Below are 23,677 nucleotides of genomic sequence, written 5' to 3'. Positions count from 1 at the left end.
AAGCAGTGGGTTTCAATACTCTGTTTATTCGTCTTTCTGTATTGAACCGGTCTGCTTGAAGAAGATTCATTCGTTGCAAGCGTACAAGCGAGACCAGATTATAACCATATAAAGCCTACATCCAGGATAACTGATCGTGGGGATAGCTGTTGTACCTGCTGTTCCTGTGTATCTGCGACCAGCTAGCATTGTGGAGAAAGCTTCACTTGCGATCCATATACACACATTTATCTTGTAGCGAGGATGGTTTCTCCACATTGCAGCATCATTGACCCGAAGTGAGGCAACTTGGGCTCAAAATCACGCGCGAGATAGCGATTTATAGATGCGGTGTGCTATATTGGAAGCACGTCAACAGATGTCTGTCCCGTCTCCAAATGCATTAACTGTCTTCATTCATATATTTTGCTTGGAAAACTGGACCGTTCCGCATTAATTGGCCCCAGTGCATTGCAGAGAAACTAACTTTTAAGTTTGAAAATGTGTCATAACTTTATAACTTTTTTCTTATTTATGGAGCAGCTATTGTTTTTGCTAAATAATTTTCGAATACTCTCCTGCGCTGAGGATATCAGAGAGGCAGGCCGATACAACGAAAGAAAACTGTACTGAAGATATGCGAAAATCTTTTTATTCGAAGGGTTGGATAGTATATTTGAAAAAAATGCCGCTTGATTTCACCCCAATGCCATCGAAGAATGAGCATATGCGTATGCTTAGGACAGAAATTGTGGTCTGCAGCATGCAAAAAATAAATAAGCCTCAATGACATTGCTGTTGTCGTCATTACCTTCACTAGGACCATAGCAAGAAGGATAACTGCCATATATTTTAGATTAACCCGATTCTGCGCCATCATGTTTCCTCACACTTTCTCTCATCTCACCCGTAACATTCCGTAATCCCTAGATTTGTGCCTTTTCTTGTAATCCAGCCCGTTTCCTTTAGCAACATTACCTATGGGTATACCTCTCAGGGAGACTGTAGTTATAGGTTACCCGGCGGTACAGATTTAACTGGAGGTAACTAATAAGGGTCCTTATAGTGGAGGTAGTAATTTTTATGAAAATTACTTCATAACGTTTACCAACGAGTTAGAACGAGAAGGTGTTCTAAACATGCACTCGTCAGCTCACACCTTCACCACATTGTGAGGAAACGGTTCCATGGCGGTCACGACGGGGTGAATGACGATGGCTCCACCGGTCTATAGAGGGCGCTGCCAGCGGGTTGGGAGAGAGGTTTGGGTCTCCGATGACGAACTCGAGGCGAAGCCAGGGGCGGGCACCCCGGTGACCCCTTGCACGGCTGCTGCTACCGTGCATAGGGGAGGAAAAGGGGAAAGGGTCTAGCTGACCGGGGAAGGAAAGGAAGGGCTGCTGATGCTGCCGCTGTGTCAGCGTGTGGAGGGGGAGGGTTGGCCGGGGCCGATCACGTGCGGGCGCGCTCTCCACCCGTTCTTCCTGAGGCTCATTACCGAAAAACAAATCTTAATTAAGAGCGAGTCGGACAGCGCTAATGAATGGCTAATGAAAGCCGAGCGACATTTGCAATTCGGGCGCACTAACGAAGCCTCGCGCGCGCGCTCTCTTGGCGTGGGCGGCCGCGGGGGGAGGAAGAAGAAGAAGGAGCATTTCAAAGAGCCTTAATTACACGCCTCCGCTTCATCTGAATACGACAAAGGGACGGCACGGGCCCGGGGCCCAAAGGAGCCGACATTTGCATGGCAAAGTGTCCGGCAGTCCGCGAAGGACGCTGATAATGATGGCCAACTTTAAGATATTAAAGCCCGATTACTGCTTTCCCGGAGAGCGCGCGCCCCTTTGATCGGCCAGCCTTGCCGCCGCCTGAGCGGAGGGCTTCTCCGCACTGAAGCGCGCCTCAGCCGCCGGCTAGAACCACCGGCGCCTACAGTCTCCTCGGCGGAAGGGCGCCCGGAGGCAGCGAGGTGCCCTCCCCCGCTCACACCCTCACTTTTCTGACGTCCTCCTCCTCTCCACTGCTTGGCACAGCCCGCGCGCCTGTCAATTCGAGCTCCCCAACTAGTTAGGCGGCTTTTATATCGAATCTTAATGTACTGATGCCACACTCTCGGATCTCTTTCCCAGTAAGAACGCGGCTACACGTGCTCTATATTCACCACTTCATGAGAATGTAGTAAGAACGCGTTCATGCGGGCGCCGTCCCGAATGGCCTGGGCAACCCTTACCCGGCGCTTGTGAAGCGAAGCTTCTGAAGCAGAGTATATAGAGCAAAGGGTTGTCCTATCATATTAAACAATATGGTACTGAGAACGACTTAATTTCAGCTCGCACAGGCAAAAGAGCCAAGTATTGCTTATAAAGCTGCCCCGCCTTCCTTAATTGTTATTGTACATTGTCTATATCCCACTGTTTTCAGCAAAGGAGGAGGCGGCTTAGTATAGTGTAGTGTCTCTTTAGAATAAATGAGGATGCGAGCAAGAATTTTTGCATGTGAGTCGGAATCTGATTAGTTAATTACTACTCTTTGGTTCTGGTTTGCCAGTTAATCTTCGATCCATTGAAGAACACATTGTGGTAATCCTATGTAGGAGAGCTGACCCATCCATAGGTGATTTCACACATATATGCAGCACTCTGAAACCTGATTGGATGAAGATACTCTGGTTTTTGTTTTTATGTGTACAGATTTTAATTCGGGCAAGTTTGGTTTGGGACGTTGGTTTCGTTTGGGGATAAAGTCCCAATGCAACTTAGGCTATGAGAGACGCCGTAGTGGAGGGCTCCAAAAATTTCGACGCCTTGGAGTTCTTTTACTTGTAATGACATTGAACAGCACGCGGACTCTTTGCTTTTCGCCTCCATCGAAAAGCGACCGCCGCGGCAGGAATTCGATCCCACATCCTTGAGCACAGTATAGATGAGCGCCCTAACCACTGCGCCATCACGGCGGGGCAGTTCGGGTAAGTGGTGGCCTATATAGCAGTTCACGTGCTGTATGTCAGGTGCACGTTTATAGTTCGGTTTTTTGCTCAGAACAGCGTCGCATTACACACGCGGCCTCAGTTAATTGAAACCCTAATTCATATTTTTACGAGAGCACCAGAGATAATGCGTAAAATGGTTAATTAATGTCCTCCAATTCATTAGGCGAGCACTACGTTGGAAATTGTGTAGTCACTCTTTGCTGACACAAGGACCAGCACCATTAAGTTCCATTTCTCCAGAATGCCTCGGTTTTATTAAGGGTTCGGCGCATATTAGATACATGATACCGTGGATATGCATGCGCTCTGTGTGTACAAAATGTGCTGCCTTCTAATCCCCAAATGTCAGTAAACCGACATCATCGATACTCAGCTCCTTTGCAATACAGCGTTCAAATTTCTTTCTGCAATTGTGTGTTATTCCAATCGGAGTAGTGCATCCGACAACGTGCCGGAAAGAAAAAAAGAACAACGTCCGCCGAGAAAACGGCCCCTGAAGAAGTTGCATCAAGTCGAAGCAAGTGAAAAATGACCAAAGAAGTCCAATTTTCTAAGCATCTGTTGAGGACTACGTTGTTTCGGAGGGATTTATTTGCAGTTCTGTGGTGAAGGGCTCGCTTGTATTTACAGCAAAAGCTTAAGTCTATAGAACTGTACACTATTGTAGTTCTCGCGCGATAAAATGGCCAAATTATATATAGTAATCGCGAGTCAGCCATAACGGCTGAATATTCCATATTTACACCTTCCTAAACATGCGCCTCGCCTCGTCTCTCGTTTAGGGAATATTTATTTTTATTATTACTATACTTTTTCCTTTTTCTCTTTTTTTTTTTTTTTCTGCTTTGGGTAGAGGTGCAGGAAGGGATGAAGGACAAATGCTCTATCAGCAAAGTTTAAGTTGGGGTCCGAGCTGAGATGGGAAGCCGAGTAAAGCAGCTCGTTTCAGCCTTCCTATCAAATAACACGTACGTCCTTTTCTCTACATTATTAGACAATCCCGAAGGACTAAAGAAACGGCAAGATACACAGCTATACATGGAATCCCAGCAGCTCAATTTCCTCTCCTGTGACATCTCTAACGCGTTCGAAACTTCGCTCGATAATATCGCGAAGTTCCCACGGGCCACCTGGCTGCGTTTACTCCGCCGTCTCCGAAAGGAAGCCTCAGAAACGCCCCTGTTATATCACCCTATGCCAACAAAGGCAGCACGCAGGCACTCTCTTTTAGTGTGGCGAGGCGAGCCAAGAAAGGACACCGCGACGAAATATCGAAAGGCGGCGATATTCTTTCAGCCTTTGGCACTTTTCTTCCTGCGCCTTTGTGTCTGCCTGCTTGCCATGCCTCTCTGCTTGCTCGCGCTTTTTGCCCTGGCCGCGGTTGACTTTCGACTCCAATTAAGCCGTCCAGGCGTCGGACAGAGGGCGCTGCTCAGCGTACGGAAGCTACCAGCAGCGAAGCTCCGAGCTCCTGCCGCCTCTGCTTTGCGGTTGACGCGATGTCCAATATTTGCCCGGCCGAAATACGGCCAGCACGCACGCACGCCTCCTTTCCTTCGGCCGGAGGCGGCGCGGTCACGCACTCAGCTAACCTCCTTTCCAACCCTGATCCCCCCATCATTCTCCTCTCCCTCTCAATTCCGCATTTTCTGTGCCGGTTCTGTAGGCAGCCCTTGCGTGTGTGTGAGACAATGGCACTTTGGCTGTAATCAAGTTGGAGTGCGCTGCGACGGGTTCTGCTCGTCTCTTTCTCCTCGCCAAGCAGCAGCTTCTCTTCATCAGCAGTCTGCGTGTGCCAAGACAAAGACGAGAAAGTTGGATCAAAGTCCGACGGCTCGAGTTTTTGCCCTGCGGTGCGCAAGGGATATCAAACTGCCCTGACGGCCAGTCATTTAAGGGATACGGTCAAGTGATTTATTGCGGTCTGATGAAGTCGAACAGTCCCAGCTAAATACGCCATAAGAATGGAGCGTTCTTTCGGACAGGCACTCTATACCTGTGTAATGCCTTTAGTGCAAAAGCCCTGATACGATCATGAGAGCCGAGCAAAAACTCTTGCTTGTTCCTCACTGGTTGCCATACCAACCCCGACGAAAGAAGTGAAGCCACCGAAGCAGCAGTGGAACAGCGGCATGCACAACAGATTGTGGCAAAGCCCTTTCCCCGTTTTCTCCTGTTTGGCGCACCATTTACTCCTGCGGCATCACTAACGAACCTCCACGTAGCACCAGATTTCATGTCATTTATATGAAAAGTGCACCGCAACCCCTCTTACGAGCAGCACGGTGTCGCACCATTTCGCATTCCATTTAGTACCAGGTGGTCGAAATTTCCGGAGTCCTCCATTACGGCGTTTCTCATAGCCTGAGTCGCTTTGGGACGTTAAACCCCACAAACCAAACCAAACCATGGAGGCCAGTTTGTGACAAGAGTTCAAACCGGTGAAATATGTATACTTCAATTTGTACGCAGTGCAATAAAGACGTTTAACATTTTGCCAATCTCATGTCCCAGTCTCTCAATACTAATAAATCACCAAGAAAAACTTCGCAAAACAGTGCTTTCGCATGTCTTAATCGGCTTAAGCGGCGTTAAACCCCACGGCAAATCTTCGGTCCTAAAATAAAACGAAGTTTTCAGACGTTTTCGTCCTTGGATCGCTTTCCTGCATGATGTATGCATGTCTTATAAATGTGTCCTATATATAGAAGTGTGGTGTCAGTGAACGAGACTGCTGTAGTCCAAGTGGATCTAGGTCCTAAAAATGCGAGGCTGTGTGATTTTTCGGGCTTTTTAGGGAAAGATATTTCGTAAACGTGCAGATGTGCATTTATGTTGCTCGTACGAACCCTGATATCTCCCGAAAGGCTGTCTGTCCCAAAATGGCTATCGAGTTGCAGTGAGTGAAGAAAAGCGAACAATCTATACCAGCGAAAAATATTTCGCAGAGCTCCCTTGCAGAAGAAACAAGGAACCTATATACGTATATGTAACCGCTATTGTAAGAATATATACGACGTATTCCGGAGTATATAGGGTAATTAAACAAAAAGGGAAACATATATGTTGTAAGCGCTCTTATCGCCTCCCCTCGGCCCACATACACACATGTTGTTATTATTATTATTATTATTATTATTATTATTATTATTATTATTATTATTATTATTATTATTATTATTATTATTATTATTATTATTATTATTATTATTATTATTATTATTATTATTATTATTATTATTATTATTAATAATTTTTTTTGAGCGCTTGGATGCATTCGTTGTCAATTTATGCACTCAGTGTGCGCTCTTGAAAAATATCCAGGCAAAGCCGTGGCAAACGCCCCGCAGGTTCAAGCTGTCATTCCCAGGTGTCTCTCTTGGATCAGTTCGCGTCTTGCGCTCAGCTTAACTTCGCTTCTTTTCAGGTCGCATCTTCCTGCCGAGTGTTTCGTTATTTTAAGATTCCTTCTTTTTTTCTTCAAGTCATGAAATATGTCAGCAAGTGCGACTTCATTAAGAACGTTCTCGCTCTGACGCCCTGCATATATCCCCTCCCTCGGGAGGCGCCGGACCGCGCGAGGTGCCTGTGAGGAGTCGTGGTTGTTTTGTTGTTTGACAAGACCTCTCCCCTCAGCCGTTCACTCTTCCCCTTTTTCACTTTGATACCGTGCCGCTACGTCTGACGCGTTTTGTTCTTCCGTCCGAGATTACATCGTGACAATGGATCCTAATTACTTTTTTACACACTCCCAGGGCCCAGTTCGTAAAACAATGCTTTGAGGAGTTCTTTTTGTTTTGAAGTCGTGAAGCGCGTATTGCACCTGTTTGGAGGCGGTCCCCTGCTGGTTCTCCACTGCGTTCGCTCGCGTTGCTTGCGTTGCCGCCGGGGCCAGTGGGCTTGGTGTCATGCTTGTTCTGCCCCGGGGCCATTTATTCTGCGAGGCACACGAGGCAGCAGCTGTAGCGGTATACTGATGTTGTCGGTGGCAGATAATTAGCCGAGTCGGCAAACTTCGCCCTCTTCGCCTCAAGGGAGGATATGTGAAGCCTAAGAATTCTTTTTATATTTTGCAAACTCCATTCTATATAAACAAGGGTGATGTTGACGTGCGCGTGTTTCTTGCTTTAGTCATGCGACTAACTTAAAATATAAACCTATAGTGGTGATTACTGAAATTCGTGATTACTGAGATCCCTGAAATCCGTTACGCTGTGAAATTGCGCAACTTGAAAGATGAAATAAACTGAAGGGGTCATTCTTGAAAGAAAGCCGCCAACAATTTTGTCTGGTCCATAATTTGGCGAAGTCAAGGAATTGTTAGAAAATAAGTGCCTTTACGTGCGATCTACGTTGTCCTCACAACTTTTGCTGTTACATAAGGAGTTTGGTACAAAGCCTGCCGAGACCTCTGTTCTCTATTTATGTACTATATTTTTGAACAGCCTACGTCACAGCTACCAGTAGTGACACATTTTCAGAGGGTGTTATACGCGGCTGGTGGAAAACATGACCGAACGGAGGCTCTGGAGGAGGAGGGAGTGAGTTTGCAGCACTCAGAAAATTTCGGGGATGTCATAAGAAACACCCCTCTGGCTGCACAGTGAATCAAATTTCACGCTCAAGGAGGGACAATTAATACATCAATGGCCCACTCAGAAGTGGAAGACTCGTAATGACATGCATGCATGCTTCCAGCGGTAACAATGTACTAAAGGTCACCTCCATTTCCATTCTCACAGCTGTACTGGCTGTACACTATACCATGTATGCGCACTGAAGGTTATGTTCTCTGCGAGAGACATGCATCACGCGATGTTTCTGTGCAGGATCAAGACCGTGCTCACCAATCGTTTCTTTCTTTCTAAATACGAGTATGAGAACCCCGTTCGGATATAGAATTCCAGAGGAGGATGTCGGGGCATAAAGGAAAGTTAGCTGACACGCCTGGCCAGTGTCCACGGCCGCTGGTGCAGAACTGAGTACACAATATCTCGCCTCCCCTTATGCGCCCCCAAGTAAAACAAGCGCCCGCAGCTCCACGGTCAAGAGGCCACGGAACCATGGTCACCCATGGGCCACAGCTCCGTCTCCGTTTGACTTGGTCCGGTTGTGTAGGTGAAAGGGAAGCGGGGGATGGCCCTGCGGTGGCCATACAGTTTGCCTGCTGTGTATGATCCGTCGCGCAAGGGCGGATCACGTTACCCGTCCCGCGTGCAGTCAGCTGCCCATCCGGCGGCGGTTGATTCTGGGTCAGCATGTCCAGCGGCTGGCGCAATGATTGGGTCACAACGGGGAAGGAACGGAGAAAGGGGACTCTGCACGGAGGGGGCGCGGGGAGTGTTTGGCAGCGTGGTGAGGGTCCTTTGCGGCCGGCGTTGATAGGAACTGCGCCCACGGGCCGCTATGGGAAGAAGGGAAAGGGGGGGGGGGGGGGTGCGAAGGGGCCGGTGAGGGTCGTGGTGCATCCGTTCCTTTAGTCACGCTGCTGGGATGGGGGTCTCAAGCGCACGTATCCTCATGCCTTCAGAAAGCTCCGATCATTTCACCTGGAGCTCTTCTCTTTCCTTGTTGTTAAATTTTACCTCGTTTCTTTCTTCTCTTTGTATATACATTTTTTTTTTTTCTGAGCGGGGGTGGCATGTAACCCTGCGCCACGCAGCTGAGATGCTCGCGGCAATCAGCGCGCGTGCTAGCGTGGCCGTCACATCCGGTGACCCCATATTTGCGGACATTTGTACAAGAATCGGCCATGCTCTGGATAAGTTCGGCCCAATTTTGCGTATTCCTATACGTGCCAGTCCTCTGTAAGCTCGCTCAAGGTTTCTTTTTTACTACATACGTAAGCTGCCGTGTCACGTATGCACCACTGGTCACGTGAGCGAAATCTTTTGACCGATTTCAGATGGTGTGGCAAAGTATACGATTGAGAGCGAGCTCTCTTCCTTAAAAAGGGGAAAATGCGGCCCTACTCTAGGGAATGTTTCCGAACATTTCATTTCATGGTTTTTGACTGTCTTATATGTAGACAGTGTGTGAACTGTGAAATAAAATTTTTGCCACTGATCTTTGCTCACATGATCAAGGAAGTCTCTGGAGGGGGCGCTTTTTGCGGAGTAGGGAAAAGGTGGCCGGCGACTGCCGATAATTTGGTCACCGCGCTTGCAAACGTTTGAAGGGACAGCTATTCCGGACAGTTTGCAGGCCGAGGTTGATAATTTATTCAGATTTTTGTTTTTTTTTAATCGTGTGTCATGCATGAAGCCTCAACAGCCTTAGGGATAAGCTAAGAGGACAGGGTGGCGGGTGCAGTTATCGCTGTTTCTTCTTCATTGAGCGAGAGATAAATACACCGAGAGCAGTTGCGGCGCACATACACTGGTGGCGCGTGTGACCACTGCGCCTCTATCTGGCTCTTAATTCGAAGATTTCATCCAGGATGGCCTCTCGAATAGTTTTTTTTTCGCCCGCAGCCGAGCGAGCGCGTGTGCGGCTCTTTGGCGCGGTTCCACGGTCTCTGCTGTATGGCTCTTCGTTTCGCCCACTTCCCATTTTCCGTTCACTTCTTTCTTTTGTGGAGAAAAACGTGAGGCTATCTATTTGTTCCACGTTTTTAGCGAGCAAAGCGAATCAGCCCCGTTCATTAGCTTTTCATACGAACGGTTCGCGAAGTGAACGGGAGTTAAAAAATTAAAAAGAGTAAATCGACAAAATGTACTGAGTGAACGCGCGTATATATATATAAAAAAAAAAAAACATTGAATGCAGTTTATGTGCGCGGGAAAAAAGAGGAAAAGGATTGATGAACAAAATTAAGAGAAACCTGGACACGGCGTATCTAGAGGATTTTCTCTCTTTCGTTTTTTTTTTTTTTCCTTCGGTGAAACACACAAGCATACGCGCGCGTACGCGTTTTGCTTTTTTTTTTTTTTTTTACTTCGGCGAAAAAGGATGGTGTTCCTAAAGGGTGTGCTGGCCAAAAAGAACAGAGAGGGGTACACGGAAGCCCGGTCGCTAATGAAAATGAGGGGTAGAAAAAAAAAAAAACATCGAATGCAGCAGGAAAATGAAAACACAGTGAAAATAAATACGAAGAAGCAACAACAGCGGTAATAATGACTAGCCGGAATTAAAGGGTAAAAAGAAGGCACTCAGGGAGCAGGCAGGCCAAGTAAAAAAGAAAGGAGCACCCATAACTTTGCATAAAAAAAAAGAGGGGGGAGAGGGGCACAAGCGGTCGCTTTTCTTACTTGCTTTCGACGCATACTTTATTCCTTTATTTTTATTTTTTTTTTGTCTGTGTGTGTGCCCCCGTTCTTCCTTCTTCCTGCCGCATCCCACCACCCCTTTTTTTGCAGCCCTCTGTCTTCACGTTTATTTTTTGCTAATTCCCCCGGCCCGTTGCACTCAGGGCGAGCGCTGAGCGCGGTCCGACGAAGGAGAAGACGGGGTGGTTCTTCTTGTGTAGTTCTTTGCTGTGCCCGCGCTGCTCTTAGCGCCGGCCCAAAATAAAAGAAAGTTAATGAGAAAGTCGGCTTTCAAAGACAATATCAGCGCTGCGAGCGCGCCAACGCTAGCCTGTTCTCTCTCCCGCTTGGCCGCCGCTCCGGGGGAGAAAGGGGAGAGAGGGGCGAGGAGCTCTTTGCCGAGAAAGGACTTGATTTTTCATTCGGCCGAGTATACGCGGAGGCACAGTGGCAGCAGCGCTGCGCAAGCAGCAAGGGCCGAACGGAAAGCGAGAGAAGATCCGTAATTATTCGAGATCTTCTAATGGGCACCGTCGAAAGCGCCGCTCGCGCGCGCGCGCCAGCGTCTTCGCAATTTGAATAAAAAGCGCTCCTAGACAAGAAGGAAGAGCGCGCTCTGCAGCAACACTCCCCCCCCCCCCCTCTTTACTCCCTCTTTACTCCCCTCCCTCCCCTTCCGAGCCTTAGCGCGCACGAGCGTTACGCAAATAACTTGAACCTTCTTTCCCTTAACCCTCGACTCTTCCGCTTATTATTCCTTTATGTTTTGTTCTAGCACGCGAGAATTGAGAGCAAAAAGAAGAAAACGGTAGTTAAGAAGGTCTGACGAGAAAGGAAAGAAAGGAAGTTGGGAATGGCGTGGAAGAAAAAAAGGGTAACCCGCTCCATGGGCTAACCAGAGAAACGGGAGCGACGTAAAAGAAGCGCTATGCGAAGCAAAATTGTGAGCGAGGGCCACAGGAACGTATATATACGAAGGTGAACTGGAACGGGAACAAAACAAAGAAGAGGTAATAAGAAAGAGAAACCCCGGACGACACGAATGAAGGCGGGAAAACTACCTGAGACAGAAAAGAGTAAGCGAGAGCCGTTGTAAAAGTCAGGAACGCTTTTTGATGGGAAAGAACTAGAGAGCAAAAGCGCGCGCGCTTAGGGAAGATTAAAGAAAAATGTAATATTAATAATTACGACAGGAAGTTTTGCGTACGAACAAGAAGCGCTCCGGAAGAAATGGGGAGCCTTGGGAGGAAAGGCGAGCGACGGACCCTCGGAGGAATAACGGGAGCAGAAGGACGAAGATAAAAAAAAATGAAAGAAAAATCCGGGATGGAAAGGCGCGTAAAAAATTTCTCGCGTCGGCGAAAGGGTAGCGAAAATAATTAGGGAGAAAGATTAAAAGCAAGGAGCCCTGAGCTGAGCGGCGCGGGCCTGGGGAATTGAAGACGTGGAATTTTCATCGAAGCGAAAGACCGGTGCAATGGGGATAAAAAGCACGATCGGGTGAAACAGGAAGGTTGATGGGGAACAGGGAATGAGGGAGACGGCCGGGGCAACGTGGAACGAAGACGAAGTGTGCTTTGAGAAGAACGCGTTTCTTATGGGCACGGCTCTATATGTACATTGATGGAAAACATACCACCGTTTGCACATGCAGTTGCTTTGCGTCGGCACCATTCATGCACGATTCGTGAAGGCTGCATGTATACAGGTAGTGCAGCGACTCTTCCCTAAAACTGATTAATTTTCTTGGACTTTGGGGAAACAATAGCTATTTCGTTCAACGAGACGAAGCATTCTCACAGAAAGGGCTCATTCCAATTTTTCTAATTGATATATGTAAACATGTGTTTTTGACCGTGATTGTGGTATGTGAGTTTTTTGTTGGTTTGTTTTTTGCACGCATATGCAATTTTCGTATGGTTTGTATGATGGGACGTTGTCTGGAGAAGGTTGCCAAAAAAGCTATTTGGTGTTATTAAGTCTGTACAAAAGCGAGCATGCGCGTATGAAACTCGCCCCCCCCCCCCCCCCCCCCGACCTGCGATTACGCCAGCCATGATAAATGCATGCATTTGTTGTTGATCGTTGCACATGCAGACATTCCGCACGAATATTGCCTAAGGAGAAATTGATCCTTCTGAACATCCTTCCTGACCAATGAGGTCGTTCACTTAAGCATGTGGTGCGTGGCGGGTTCATGGTCAATTTTTGCGCAGCTTTAGCGTTTCGTTTCGTTTGCTTCGGTCGCCCAGTGAGCGATATTTCAGAAGGGCGCTTCAGTAGATTATGACCGGTTGCTGAAAAGGGGAAAGCATAAACTCTTACTTTGTTTTATTTCACCTCTTTTTAACAGTATATTCCTATTCGAAGTAAATGGTTAGCTGTATGACGTCACTTTTTGTTCGTCGGGTGGCTATTAGTCAGCAAATTATGTATACGTTGCCCGGTGATTTTATGGGCCTCTGGGTTATTATACGAACGCAAAGCAAAGCTTGGCGATCAGCTATATAAGTGTAAATACGGACTACATCTTTGGCTCTGATATATGAGCCGCGGGGCCCGTGACAGCGGATACTTTGTAGTTTGGAAATTGGTGAACAATTTCTTTGATTATTTTGTACCTGTATACGTATAAAATATAGGTGCGAAGCGGTGCTGCGGGTCTAAGTGACGTCACCAAATATTTCCAGACTTAGCTCATTTTGAGCCCTTTTATTTTCGACGTTGCCTGTTACAGCTGATCGAAGCAGCGCGTGCCTAATTTGCAGTATGTGTAATTGCACCGTCCATTCAAATGTTTTATCCTTGAGTTAATGCGCAGCCAGTTCACCCAGAGCTCCGCTTCACGCGTATACACGAATAAACACGCATTCACGGGCTTACACAAGTGTCTTATCCTATGTGCAACCAACTGAAAGCTGTTGAGAGGCACGTGTCCGGCTTTGGAAGAAATGCTGTCCGTAATTTTTCCACACAGCACTACTATTTATCTATTTATCTACTATTATCTATTTATTCCGATACTATTTATGACAAATAGCCTTTTTTTTAACCGGCCTAGAAATATAACAGGCACAGGAAAGAAAAAAAATCTACGTGGTAGTTGTGCAGAGACAAAAAAAAAAAAAAAAAAAAACACACGCACTTAGGAGCACCTACGTGTATGAATATGTGAAGGCAAAAGGCCGCTTGCGCAATGCACTGCCGCGAAGCCTGATTCCCACACTTCCTCTTGCTGCGAGTGCCAGAACAGGACCTGAGTAGATGCCCTCTTATACAAGCTTTTACTCTTTATGCTTCCCTTACGGCTCCTGCTCCACTGTTCCTCCTCCTCTAGCTACGCCCGCTGCGATATGTAATGTGTTGTAGTTGGAGACACATACGTCAGTTTGAAACCCTGCCACTAACTATAGGCATCGCAGGTTGATTCAGCGAAACGGTTTGACATCAAAGCTTGAGTCCAACGTGACGAGCGGTTGCGTCACGATTTTGATACGAAAAGGGGGAAATCTGGTGTCACGTGGAAGTCCGTTAGTGATGTCCTATACGAGCCAATTGAGGACGCGCCGGAGGGGACAAGTGGGGAGGAAGGGGCAGCGCCACAGTGGTATGCCGTCGTCCCACTTGCACTCATGTAGGGTGTAAGGTTGCTTGAAAGCTTGCGTGCCAACTCTGATGTTTCTCAGAATTTTCAAGTCGTTCCATCAAACGTGCCTGTTAATATGATGTAAGACATTTGAATTCACAAATTAAAGTCTATGGCACATTTCAGTACTTGCTGCTATGCGCGATTTTCAACGCGATATTTGAGCTATTTCTTCTTAACTGCTATATAAGATCCAATGGCTCCGTACATACATGGGCTCAACTATAAACGGCCCATAAAGAAGCGGGGAAAGCATGCTTAATTGCTTTAGACAAGTGTAGGCTGTGTGTCCTTGATGTCTTTAGTGCTTTAACCTTGTAGCCAACGCGAAGGGTAACTGCACTTAAGAAATACTAAAAATATTATACAGTTATTGTTAACGACCGGTCACAAATTGATTTCTATATATATGCGCATATCTGTAACCGGTAAAAATTCAATTACAAAATTAATACCGGCTGCCTAGCCAGCATTATTTACTCATTATTTAATGTTCACCAACACCGGTGTTACTATACGTCCCCAAAGTCATCTTATTGAATAACAAAAAAAAAAAAACAATTTATTTTCAAACATGCATGGCGGGCTTCCCTGAAACACCTGCTACACTGTCACGTGTGGGCGCCGGATGTTTACACTTTGCCTCACTCGGACGTATACGCTCTAACCTCGTTTTCTTTTCCCCTCTCTCTCTCTCTCTTTATTAAAGGGGAGGACATGCTGTCGTTATCAAACCATTTTCATTTTCCTGGGTCACAGCGTTTATAGTGCAGAGTGCAGGAAATGCGAACAAGTGTAAAAGTCACTTGCCAATTAAAACACATGAGAAGTGACGTCCGAATGCGCTGCACAATTAACTGCAACGACATCAGATTGGAGAGACTGCGAATGAAGCATGCGGCAAGACGGTGTGCAGAGAAGCGAACAGTATGCAAAATTATAAGAGAACAATTGCTGTATATTTCACGCCTTGTATATAAGCAAATTACTGCGAGCCTCGAGGTATATTGCTTGTCAGATATCAACAAAAATACATATAGTATCTCAAAACAATATCTTGTTTCACCGATTTCATCGCGGTAGCGTTAAAGGTCCGTGTCATTGTCGGCATTGGGCACAACGCCGACAATGACGCATGGCGCTGCCAATGGGGTACACTATGCACATGCGCCGCGGCAGCTGACAGGGCCGCGCTCCGATTGGACATAGTTAGTTGTCTGGCGTTATACGTTTGGCAGGAGATGCAAACTGGGGCTTCTCCTTTCGCTTGGGAGGGTGGTATATTCAGCCTTCCTTATGGACCCTTGCATTCATGAGAGAGACACGTTATCATCCAGAAGCCAAAGCGGAGTTTAATTGTCCCCTACAATCTTGGTCGTCACTTGTCTTACGTGGCTGCTACTTGAGAGACGGCCTTTAATATATATATATATATATATATATATATATATATATATATATATATATATATATATATATATATATATATATATATATATATATATATATATATATATATATTTGCCACAGTGCGTTGTTCATCAGTTACGTACCCCCGTGGACAAAAGTGGTATACTCCACGCGCTGCGAGAAAACTGCCCGCCGGATTTTTCCGACAGAGAAGAAGGTAATTCTGAGATATGCATAACGTACCCTCCTTGATATACTTGCCATCTTGTCCAAGCAATTTAATGAGGCACATTTTTTTACACTGAAAAAATGCAATCGTTGAGGTTCGCAGAGTATACCACTTTTGTTCACGACTGTACGTCGCTCGGGAACAGCGATTAAGAATTGTGCACGACAGAGCGCTTGGTTGAGATGTTTTTATCTAGCACGGGTTCCTCCCCCTTTCATTGCCAGTTAATCTAGGAGTTTGCTGTCTGTTTTTCACTTGTGTCCTCGTCCTGCCCTAATTTCCCTTTGCAACTGTGTCGCAGGTGGCATATGGGAAAATACCGGGTCACCGTTAGATACTGCCGACTCAAGAAGGGTGACACCTGCATGTGCCTATATGTGACATATTCCGATTTTTGGCTGAGCGCCAAAAGCTCGCATGGACTACTGTAGGGGTAAGAATCAACAAGAAGCGCGGCTTGGAAAGGGCAGTGTTCTGAACCGAAATTCAAACAAAAATAAAGAAAGGCCTCTAAAATCCGCGGGGTAATAACACACATACTCGTGTGGCGCCACTTTTAAGGCGAAAACTGAATTATATATCTGTGCGTGCTTGTGTGTGTGTGTGTGTGTGTGTGTGTGTGTGTGTGTGTGTGTGTGTGTGTGTGTGTGTGTGTGTGTGTGTGTGTGTGTGTGTGTGTGTGTGTGTGTGTGTGTGTGTGTGTGTGTGTGTGTGTGTGTGTGTGTGTGTGTGTGTGTGTGTGTGTGTGTGTGTGTGTGTGTGTGTGTGTGTGTGTGTGTGTGTGTGTGTGTGTGTGTGTGTGTGTGTGTGTGTGTGTGTGTGTGTGTGTGTGTGTGTGTGTGTGTGTGTGTGTGTGTGTGTGTGTGTGTGTGTGTGTGTGTGTGTGTGTGTGTGTGTGTGTGTGTGTGTGTGTGTGTGTGTGTGTGTGTGTGTGTGTGTGTGTGTGTGTGTGTGTGTGTGTGTGTGTGTGTGTGTGTGTGTGTGTGTGTGTGTGTGTGTGTGTGTGTGTGTGTGTGTGTGTGTGTGTGTGTGTGTGTGTGTGTGTGTGTGTGTGTGTGTGTGTGTGTGTGTGTGTGTGTGTGTGTGTGTGTGTGTGTGTGTGTGTGTGTGTGTGTGTGTGTGTGTGTGTGTGTGTGTGTGTGTGTGTGTGTGTGTGTGTGTGTGTGTGTGTGTGTGTGTGTGTGTGTGTGTGTGTGTGTGTGTGTGTGTGTGTGTGTGTGTGTGTGTGTGTGTGTGTGTGTGTGTGTGTGTGTGTGTGTGTGTGTGTGTGTGTGTGTGTGTGTGTGTGTGTGTGTGTGTGTGTGTGTGTGTGTGTGTGTGTGTGTGTGTGTGTGTGTGTGTGTGTGTGTGTGTGTGTGTGTGTGTGTGTGTGTGTGTGTGTGTGTGTGTGTGTGTGTGTGTGTGTGTGTGTGTGTGTGTGTGTGTGTGTGTGTGTGTGTGTGTGTGTGTGTGTGTGTGTGTGTGTGTGTGTTTGAAAGCACTATACAACAGCGCGCGGTCTGTCGTGGGTGAATCAGGCTCCATGCATTCTCTCTGCTTGGCTGGCTGGCGAACTTGAAGACTCGCACGTTGGAGCCGCTATGCCGCACTTACGATCTATCTGAGTGAGGCAACATGCATGTTGTGCCCTCACGAAACAGCTTATCCATTCAGAGCGACGGCACAAACAAGATTAAACAATCTTCTTGGTCGGGGTTGGTGAGGGTGCTTTCCCACTAAATGACTGCTTGGCTTCCGCAGCTATATAGTCGATTTGTGGCACAAGTCCAATATGCTGTCGCGTAATATGCAAACACATACGCCTATACAATTACCTGTGAGTCGACCTATGCGGCATCAGTAGCCATATACAAGATCACTATATATACGCAGCCGCTTTCAGCTAGTAACTCTCTCCTGCACCTTTTCTATGCCGAGAAATAGTAAAAACGCGCAGCTCCATTGCGCCTCACTGCATTTAGCTATTCACTAAATCATCTGGTAGCTATAGCCCAACCCGAATTGCAAACCCTTCTTCCCCAATTTTCGACCTTGTGATTAGTATAGGTCTACACTGAGTGTTCAGTTAGTGTCGAAAATGGAATATTGGATCACAAGCTATTGTCTTTGCTATGCCCTTTTACCAACACCCAAGAAAGCATGAAACCAACATATATTTTTATCGGTGATTGTATCATATATGCATGCTGACAACAATGCGATTCTTGAGTATACTTCGCGTTTTCCGATTTCGACTTGATGGCTGATGTAAATAAAGAAATTGTTAATGCCTGCGAAATTTAATTGCCTTGGAAAAAAAAAAAAGCATCAACAGAGAGCACCCATGGGTGACACACTGACACGTGATATCATAAAACTGAGAAGAAAAATCAAACGACGTGCAAACATCCCGGCAGAAATGCATGTATAGTTCAAAGCTTAATCGCTTCGCTCAACAACAGAAATTCGGGCAGCAAAAGCTCGTTTCTTTTCTGTCACATTGCCTTCTTTCATGAACGGAGGTTCTCAAAAATTTTGGAAGTATATACTTATCCAGAGAGCAACCAAATGTCTAGCAAAACAATAAGATGTCCAAGAAACTCAGTTGATCCACATGATATAAAGTAAAAAAAAAAAAATCAATGTCTTTTTTCAGTCAGTATTTCAAACTGCATCCAAAGCTTCACTCCGAGCTTACCATCTTGATTACCCTATTCCAGAAATATGTGTTGAGGAAGAGGGCATTATCGCAGTCTAGAACAAACTTTACTTAATGAGATCATGCGGACCGGACATAATATAATAATAGTAATAATAGTAATAATTGGTTCACGTGATTTCTGTAATTTGGTTTGTATGGGCATAATGTCGCAAAGCGACTCATGGGATGAAGAAAGTCTTAGTGGAAGGCTGCGAAAATTTCCACCACCTGGGGTTCTTTAACTTGCACTGGCATCGCAAAGCACACGGGCACCTTGTTTTTCACTTCCGTCGAAAAGCGGCCGGGATTCCATCCTGCATCCTTGCGACCAGCAGTCGAGCGCCTTAACAACTGAGCCATCGCAGCGGAGCTGACATGATTTCTAATACTTTCCCTAAACGATATAATTAATGGTTGGGTCGCGAAGTATACACTTAAGAAAAAATATCATGTGTCCATAGATGCCGGTATAATAGCAAACGATTAGCGATGTGCAAGAATTGTTTCTACTTATAAATCCGGGTCTAAATTGCAGGTCAATAACTATATAGGCCAGTATCTCTAATAAGCAAATGCTGCAAAATTCTGGAGCACATTATACACAAAGGCATCATTACCGTCCTTAGCAATAGTCAGCATGTGTTTCGTTCAGGTATACATCCACATACACGACTTGCAGAAACAATTCTCACAACTTGAATAACGCACTAAACTAAAGAGGCCAAATAGATGCAATCCTTTTAGAATTCTCCAAAACATTGGACATCTTCTACATTAAGACTTAATCACAAAATACATTGTTGCAGGGATTGAATGCTCATTCATGAAACTCATTTATGGATTAATTTTTTTTGCTTCTTATCTAACTATAAACAAGAAGCATTGCGTTGTCATGAACGGCTGCGTATCGACCGATCTCAATTTTCTCCCAGGAGTGCCAGCGGGTTCAGTGCTTGCACCTTTACTGCCCCTAATTTACATCGACGATTTATCTTTCTCTGTCGATCCACCAGTTTGCACCAGACTCTTCGCAGATGATGGCGCAATATGTCTGTAAGCAAGAAGTGAACAAAATTAAGCTTCATTATTCGTTAAAATCAACTTCATTATGAGGTTTCAAGAGGTACATAAAGCTTGTACATGCAACCCAAACCGAGTTCCACGTTTACTAATAAGAAAGACCTGCTAAAATTTTCCATGCTCTTTAGGCGGAACTGAGTTAGAAGAGTGCAGTCACGTCAAATGTTTATTTATTTATTTATTTATTTATTTATTTATTTATTTATTTATTTATTTATTTATTTATTTATTTATTTATTTATTTATTTATTTATTTATTTATTTATTTATTTATTTATTTATTTATTTATTTATTTATTTATTTATTTTCAATACCTCAAATGTCCCTTGAAGAGTTTTTACTTGTAGTGCGGGCTTTAAGAATACAGATGAGTTCTTCGATGAAGTGCTTGAAGTATAGGCATGATTGGAATGGCTAACGACTACAGCAGGAAGGTCATTCCAGTCATCGGGGCTTCCGTACAAAAAACGAGAAAAGATGGGCTGATGATCGGGCTGAAGGCGGGCATACCGTCTTGTCATAGCTGCGGCGAGAGGAGTGGCGGTGTGCTGCAGAATGGCAGAGTTACGAGGGGATTCATTATAGAATTTATGGAAGAGGGAGAGGCGGGAGATTTGCGACGATGCATAAGGTTGGGGAGGTTAGCTTTTCCTTTGAGTTGAGTAGCACTAGACATGTAATAGTAGCCAGGAAAAATAAAACGCGCCGCATGGTTCTGAACAGATTCCAGCAAGTTAATGTGGTTATCTTGGTAGGGGCCCTATAGATACCACATGCGCATTCGAGCTTAGGTCGAACGAAGGTTCAGTATGTTAATAATTTTACAGACGGAGGGTCTAATCGAAGGTTGCGGCGTAACATTAGCCGAGGATACGGGAAGCTTCATTTGTTAGTGCGGTTATATGATCGGTCCATGAAAGGTTGGGGGATATAAGTTAATTCCTAAGTATCTGCAGGCGGTTACGGAGCTGAAGTCGGAACCAAGAAGAGTGTATTTCCATCTTCGATGGAAGGGAACAAGAGATAATTTGTTAATGTTTAAGGACATGAGCCATTTATCACACCAGGTTTGGATGTTATCAGAATCAGACTGAAGAGCATTAACATCGGTTATGTTGTTAATAGGACGACAGATCATGCAGTCATCTGCGAATAAACGGATATATGAGGAAATATTATAAGGAAAGGCATTTATATAGATTAAAAATATAAGATAGCTATAGAACAGTGTCTTGCGGTACTCCGGAAGGAACGGGGAACAGAGGTTGGGGAGCCATTATTAATGAACAAGAATTGATGATGGTTGGTTAAAAAGTCTTGTGCAGAATTAAAAACTTGATCATTGAGGGACAGAGATGAAAGCTTTAGAAATAGACGTTTGTGTGGTACACTTTATCGAGCTTTTCGAAATCCACAAACAAGGCCTCGATCGGGGTATTAGTGTCAAGGTTCGAGCTTATGTCGTCGTAAGTCAAAACAAGAGAGCCCTGTGGAAACGGTGCTGGTTAGGATGAAAAATGTTAGCATCTATAAGAAATTTTTCGATGTGACAGTAAATTGTATTCCATTAATTTCTAATAGACACATGTGACTGATAGGGTGGTGGTTATTGGGGTAAAATGGATTACCTTTCTTTGGAACTGGAATGAACTTCCCCACTTTCCAGTCTTGTGGATCTACATGCACTAGATGAAAGCGACTGCTGAAAAATGCGCGATAAGATGACACTACTTGCATAATATTTTGGAATTAATGCCATAGATGCCGGCTGATGACGTTATCTTAAGGGAATCAATTAGCGCTGAAATTCCGCTATCGTTGAAAGTTTTCAGGCATGGGTGAATGATGGTAGGAGGGAAAAAAGGGTAGTTCAGCTGTGGGTTTTGATGTAAATACTGATCAGAAAGCAGCGTTATGGACATCCAGAATTTCTTTTTCAGGGATGGGAAAGGTCTTGGTCGCCACGCAATGATAAGTTTCTGGAGGGTTGCGGTCTAATAGTCATCCAGAACTGCCTGGGGTTAGTGCGCAATATATCAGGTGAAGTTGATGTGAAAAATGAGCGTTCAGTTTTCTTGGCAAGGGATTCAAATTTCTTTTCGGTGCAGTGATATTTTTCCCATGCGCTCGGTGTATTTGCACGCTTAGCAGACCGGCACTGTCGCTTTTTCTTGTTTTTAAGCCGCTTCAGTGCTACGTTGAACCATGTTGATTGGGATCGCTCAGTAAGGTGATGATTGGAATCTAAGTTTGAATTAGAATATGCATCTTGTTTTTAAACAGAAGCATGAAGTTAGATTCAATATCGCGATGGGAAAATCCAGGTAAGAACGAGTCACGAAAATTAGCTATAGTTCTTCGTTAATAACTTTGTATAGTTTCCTGTCATAGAAAGTTAGCTTCTTCTTTATCTTACTCGATGCAATTGGGTGAAAATCGAATGAAGCTTGGATAACGGTGTGGTGATCTATCTCTGGCAGATGGGTTATCGATGTAAGCCGCTGAGGATGTGACGTAAGTAGCAAATCAAAGGATGTTGAACGAATGAGTATAGTCTGTCTGGTTGGTTCATATATGAGTTGCGATAGCCTTAGAGTTGGAAATGAATTTACGAATTCACTTTTGGTGTTGCGTTTAGACACTGTGACAAATCAGACCATACTATATTCCAGGAAGGTTAAAATCACCCGGTAGCACAATCGGAACGTGAGGATGGGAGGCAGTAATTAAGAGCCCTGTGAAAGTGCATGACGAAAGAAGCTTCAGCGTGGTGGGCGATAGCAAACTCCGACAATAATTAGAGGGTAAGATGCGTTGCATGATATACGAACATAATACAACATTTTGGGCGAGTTGGTTACATGCATTAATTATTACAGCGCAAAGAGCTGTTGTGTCCTCCTCTTGTTCCGTGCCACAGCGCTGTTGTGTCCTCTTGTTCCGTGCCCAGCGCTGTTGTGTCCTCCTCTTGTTCCGTGCCGTCTTCAGCGCTGTTGTGTCCTCCTCTTGTTCCGTGCCAGCGCTGTTGTGTCCTCCTCTTGTTCCGTGCCGTCTCCAGCGCTGTAATAATGAATATACGAGCAAGATTTCTAATGATGATCGGGTATGAAGGCAGAGCACTGCAGCTGCTGACGCGCAGTTATCCCATCACCGCGCTTATCAATACGGCCGCGATGAAAAATGTCGAAGTTAGGGAGGCAGCATGCCAACTCGCTATCAGCATTTCCTTCCCATGAAATCGAGCGGCGTCGATCCGAAGACCACTTTTTTCACTTTCGACGGGTGCGCCGCAAATTATGCAACAGAGTTGTCCGAGCTCCCTTGCATCTTGCTGTCGAGCTGACAGGAAAGCACGACAAAGGCACAATCGTCTTCCCTACAGTCCTCTGCAGAAACGCGACGAACAGCCGACGAACACATCCCACGCCGAGAGCGTGCACAATGCATGGCAGGGAATACTCGTGACCGTATATATATAAAAAACACACCCAGCCAACGTCTTTGGTCAGGCCCTCCTGCTTCCATCGGTCGTGCCTGCGCAACGTAAAAGCCGTCTGATCACACGGAATCCGTCGGATGATAAAGAAATATACGTAAGAGAACCGGGAGGAGATGCAAAAGAAAAAAAAGGCCCGCATACAGAAGCGCATGCGTGTATGTATATATGCGGGAGTAGAGGTCATAACACGGCTCTTCCGGCTCCTTGCCGGGAGGGGCGAACCCTGTGGGTCATCGAAATCGGATCGCCTTTGCTTCCGACGTCCGCAGATCGGGGTTGGGTCGCGCTCTCTCACGTAAGTCTTCGCAACCCCTCACAACCGACGATTTTTTTTTTCGCCCACTTCGACCTGAGGAAAAAAATATATGTGGAGGCCGGTCGCACTTGAGAAGAAGGAACACCGACGGAGGCCAGAAGAGAAAGGAAAAAAAAAAGCAGGGGAGTTTATTTTTTTTCCCGCCCTTTCTCTCTCTAGAAAGAGTCTGGAGCGACGGCAGAGGCCGAAAAGTGTCTGGCCAGGAAGGCCGCTCAAACATCCCCTTTTGTACCGGCGGCCAGTGGGTCCGCCGACGTCTCAAGGTCGCGAAGGGGTGGGTCTGGCCGGCGGTCCATTGTCGCGGCTCTGCAGATGCCCGAAGGGGAGGCAGGAAAAGTTGCGCTGCTTCTGCCGGACACCGTAGGGGTGGCGGGGTCAGGGGGTGTAAGAAAGAGTGATTCCCCCCCCCCCCCCCCCCCTTCTTCTCATCATAGCTTCGTCGGGGCCCGCGCTGCCTTTGTTGCCGCTCCCACCGCCCTCCGTCCACACCGGCGGGGGAGCGGCGCTTGGAGGTCACAGGGTCCGGCAGCGGGGACGTGCTGACCATCGCTGCCACCGCTGCCGCCTGCAGGACAAAGGGGGAACTGGGTCAGACGCAACC

The 23,677-nt window shown here is 46.0% G+C and overlaps 1 protein-coding gene across 1 annotated transcript in view; it reads left to right on the top strand.

Annotated features, from left to right (window-relative positions):
- The window catches only part of LOC146191312 (uncharacterized), a 185,856-nt gene that overhangs the window by 102,501 nt on the left and 59,678 nt on the right, over positions 1–23,677 (top strand). The gene's annotated exons all lie outside the window — the stretch shown is intronic.

The sequence above is a fragment of the Amblyomma maculatum genome, chromosome 4, assembly GCF_055883805.1.
Source record: "Amblyomma maculatum isolate TAMU_Amacu chromosome 4, ASM5588380v1, whole genome shotgun sequence".
Classification (NCBI taxonomy): domain Eukaryota; kingdom Metazoa; phylum Arthropoda; class Arachnida; order Ixodida; family Ixodidae; genus Amblyomma; species Amblyomma maculatum.
Note: the sequence above shows the minus strand (reverse complement) of the source record. Positions and strands in the feature narration are given on the sequence as shown.